The sequence below is a fragment of the Ipomoea triloba genome, chromosome 9 (assembly GCF_003576645.1).
Source record: "Ipomoea triloba cultivar NCNSP0323 chromosome 9, ASM357664v1".
NCBI lineage: Eukaryota > Viridiplantae > Streptophyta > Magnoliopsida > Solanales > Convolvulaceae > Ipomoea > Ipomoea triloba.
Window position 1 is genome coordinate 20,232,332 of NC_044924.1, and position 4,831 is coordinate 20,237,162.

At 32.5% G+C, this 4,831-nt stretch overlaps 1 protein-coding gene across 1 annotated transcript in view; it reads left to right on the top strand.

The window, feature by feature from the left end:
- The first annotated feature begins 3,802 nt into the window (after positions 1 to 3,802).
- LOC116029711 overlaps positions 3,803 to 4,831 on the top strand; it is an 11,740-nt gene continuing 10,711 nt past the window's right edge. Inside the window, exon 1 of the mRNA XM_031271756.1 lies at positions 3,803 to 3,811. The gene's annotated coding sequence lies outside the window, so the exon portion shown is untranslated. The remainder of the gene's footprint in view (positions 3,812 to 4,831) is intronic.

The window sequence follows — 4,831 nt, forward strand, 5'->3', positions numbered from 1 at the left end:
GATCATGAACGGTAGCATGCTGGTTTTATACTTTTATACTGTAAGTAGTTTGACACACATAAGAAATTTTTACTCCATAAATCTTCCCCTCTTTAAACTTGTTGGAATACTGCTCAACTTGGTTCCTTTCAATGGTAGCATGGATAAAATTGCCCTACATGCATAACAATGAAAGAACAGTAAAGATATAAACTATTAACAAAACTTTCCTATTTTAAAAAACCACTCACCTCTTGATTATGAAATAGACATTCAATAGTCTTAATGGACTTTGATTTATGATTTACATGTACATTATAGCAGCGGACCAAACGTACTTTAAAAGCTTGGTTGCTAAAACCAGCCTTTAGTTGAGAACTAAGAATGAATTGCCAGCCATGGTTGAAAGATAATGGGAGCTTTGAAGGAGATTTGTTGTATCGGGAGTGTGATGTGGTTTATAAACGCTTCATTGTTTACGGATATATATAGCAAAAAATAGCATAGATAAGATGAAAGTAATCATCATATAGGCAATACATAGTGCAGCTAGCCTAAAGAAAACTCTTGAGGTTTCCGAGAACACCATTTAGACTAATAGACCAATTAGATTCAACTTAAAGAAAATAAAATGTAGAGTCCTATTAAAAACTGAACAATTCAAAATCAAGAATTAATTCCAAAATTATTTTTCGACCAATTACAAATACAGACTTTAAAAAAAAAAAACAAGCAATGATGATAAGGAAGCATAATTATTTAACCAAAACAGATACGGCAACCCATACAAATTCTTTGGGAACCTAAATCTCCGATCCATTTTTTGAGAGTCCAACACAACTTTCACCCTAAAGTATAGCAAAAAAAAAAAATAAAAAATAAATAAAATCAATTTTAGTCACAACTATTAGTAAAATGACAGTTTTGGTCACATGTTTAATTTCTACCAATTTTGGTCCCACAACTATAGTTTTAGTACCAATTTTCATCCAGACTATTGTTTTAGTGCCAAAATTTATCGCGCCGGTCGCTCATCCGTTTAAAACGTGTAAATATCTAAAATTGTTAAGGGTATTTTGTCATTTTCAACTTAATATCCCAATTTGAGCATGAAAAATGGATTTAAGTCATAAGATTGATCAAAATTCGCAGTTTTCCTCCTCATTTTACCTTAATTTGAGGAGAAGAATTGTGAATTGTGATCGATTTAGGCTTAAATCTCTTTATTCATGCTCAAATTAAATATTGAGTTGAAAAGGACGAAAATACCTTTAAAAATTTTAGATTTCAGCACGTTTTAAACGTATGGGTGACCAACGCGATGTATTTTGGCACTAAAACAATAGTCGTGGGATCAAAATTGATACAAAAATAATAGTCACGAGACAAAATTGGTAGAAATTAAACATGTGGACCAAATTTTTTTTTGCTAATAGTCTTGGGACCAAAATTGATATTTACTCAAAAAAAAAATAGAAACTAAAAGGAAATTGTTAGGCAGGAGAATGGAGCAAATCTATTAGCCAAATCCCCTCTCTTTATTATAATAAGAGATTGATTAGCTAGAGCTTGAGTTCAATTCACCGTTTCTTTATTTTATTTTATTTGAAAGCATTAGAGCCTATTTTTATAGTTCACAGACAATAGGTTATTTATATTATACTTTTAGAGGGTGTTTGTTACTTCCCATCAATTAAATTCTTGAAAGAATAATTATATTGCAGGGAATAATTTTGTTGGGAAAATTAATTAACATGTTTATTCTGAAACATAACAATTAATTACCGGAAAAGTTATTTCTAACGGTTGATTTGTTTAAACTTTCCTAAGATTATTTTTTTAATGTCCAATATACTCTTACGGTCTTACTACATATAAAAATAGCATACTAACTCAAACCATTAACACAAAATAGTGAAGCAAACAAACTCGTATGCACACTGCAATTAGAAAGAGTACATTCTTTTTGTGTAGTATGTTAATGTATATATAATATATATGCAACTGCAACGAAAAAGAATAGGCTAAAGTGTCATCCCGCACCATGAACCATAAGTGATTCTTCATGCCGCACCATGTCCTTTCATAAGTGATTATTCGATCCACAAATCATTAAATTTTTGCCGTCTAGAATTTTTTGCAAGTTTTCAAGTTAATATGATGACATAGCGTAGGTTATAGCTTATGTGGTTTATTGATTTTAATTAAAAATAAACATATCAGAGATGGAAGCATCTAGAGGAAGTTAGTAACATTTTCAAGAAGATAAGGTAATCTTTATGTCCACCAAAACCTTTTTCCACCATGATATTCATGAATTTCTTGATAAAGTATGGATATAAAGATTTTAATAGATGAAAGATTGGTGTGATTGTGGTATATCATGAATATATGTAGATATGTGGATGATTATATGAGGTAACTAGTATACGATTATGTTGTGATGAATATATGTAGTAGACATGTATATGTATTTACAACCTTATATATATACAAAGGTAGACCTATACTGTTCAAAGTGCATAAATCGAGAAAGTAAAGAATGAGACAAAATGAAATCACGGTGTGAAGTTGGAGGATATTCCTTTTTAACATTCATAATGGAATTACAAACATTGGGCCCCAAAATGATTGGTGTTAACCACTTGAGTAACCTTGTAGAAACAGATCCAGGGTTACTAAAGCTAGTGACTAACCTGCGGGCTTGGAATCCCGACAAGGGGTGTGCACACTAAAGGTCCTAGATCTGCTTCCCCTAGTTGGAATAACTAGGTTGTGGTGAGATGATGGAAATGAGAAGGAAATTGTGGTGTGAATTGGAATATCTTTAACTTCATTATGGTAAAAGATGTTATTTCTATTTAAATGCTTATATGATTATGATGATAATTATGAGTATGAGGATGAGTATGAGTATGGGTATGATTATGAGTATGATATGGTGCATACATGTGGAAGTTGTGATTATTGGCACATATTTTATTTGAAACAATAATGAGGAAATGAATATCTCTTATATGAGAAAAACTTTACATGGTTTAACGTATATACGCTATTATGCTATCCATAAATCGTTTGGTTGCAGGTAGATTTTCAAATCATGGGTAAAACTTTATAAAGCTTTCAGATTATTTATGTTTTCAAACCTTTGTCTATTTTTAAGTGACAATGGATTTCCTTACTTAGCCGTCGTGCTAACTACACTTCATTGTGTCCTTTATTAGATGCAGTCTAGCGTGGGCCCCTGTGGCCGATGAGCTCTAATTAGGATGGGAGTCGAGGTTGAAGATACTACTCTTCCTAGAATAGACACCCTGGAGGGATTATTTCCATACGTACATATCTGGATATTGATATGGTTATTTGAGGTTGTAAGTTTAGCCTTAGCGTTTGGGTATAGGAAAGATACCTAAGCGTGGCGGTAACACCCAGTTTTCTGCTGGTTAGACGCTTCCGCAATGTATTATATTTTAAAGATTTTGTAATAAATCCAAGATGTGAAAATTGGGGTGTTACAAGTAACTTAGAATAAGTGCAAAAAAATGGCCACACAAATACAAATAGGACCATAGGGCTTACCTCTCAACAAATGCAGAGAATTGTGGGCATTTATGATTAAACCAAAGTTTTGTTGCATTAAAAGAGCTTGAAATCCTAACCTCACCATCTAAATGCAGTAATACATAAAAAGAATCTAATATTATTATGCATTATCTTTGTTACAGGAAAAAAAAATAGAAATGCTGATAAAAGAAGCTACAAAATCAGAATGCCAGGCATAGATCAGGTACTATGCATTCACAAATATGAGCACAAAAATGGATCTACACAGGTAACATTGCTACTCCTTTGTCCATTATAAACACTAAAAACTTATCACATTCACCAAGTTTTGCCTTATCTCTCTTGCTACAAGGAGCCTGACCCTGCATAACTGTAGCAGCAAAATCACAGGCTCGACTGAAGTCGAATTATAGTAAGGGAGCAATTGATCTACATGATCATCCCATACTGTACAGTAGATTTGATTTTCACTGAAAAGAGAAAAGTAGTAATTAACATACCATTTCATGGATAATAGAATCAAACACAGCATATATAAGTAATCAAACTTACTTTGCATCTTCCAATACAAAATCTATTAGCCTCGACATCTTACCTCCGAAAATCCTCTCAACGGGAGAGTAGATTTCCACTACTCTCCCAATGATATCTAAGAAAATAAAAACATAGGTTAGAAGAATAGAAACATACCTATCAACACCTTCTCATCAACCTCATGTTTCATTAGGATTGAGGAAAATGACTTCAACCGGAAAGTATGATTAGGAAATTCGAGTTTCTTATATTCCTTGACCAATGTGTCGTTTTTAAAATTTGATCATGAACGGTAGCATGCTGGTTTTATACTTTTATACTGTAAGTAGTTTGACACACATAAGAAATTTTTACTCCATAAATCTTCCCCTCTTTAAACTTGTTGGAATACTGCTCAACTTGGTTCCTTTCAATGGTAGCATGGATAAAATTGCCCTACATGCATAACAATGAAAGAACAGTAAAGATATAAACTATTAACAAAACTTTCCTATTTTAAAAAACCACTCACCTCTTGATTATGAAATAGACATTCAATAGTCTTAATGGACTTTGATTTATGATTTACATGTACATTATAGCAGCGGACCAAACGTACTTTAAAAGCTTGGTTGCTAAAACCAGCCTTTAGTTGAGAACTAAGAATGAATTGGCCAGCCATGGTTGAAAGATAATGGGAGCTTTGAAGGAGATTTGTTGTATCGGGAGTGTGATGTGGTTTATAAACGCTTCATTGTTTACGGATATATATAGC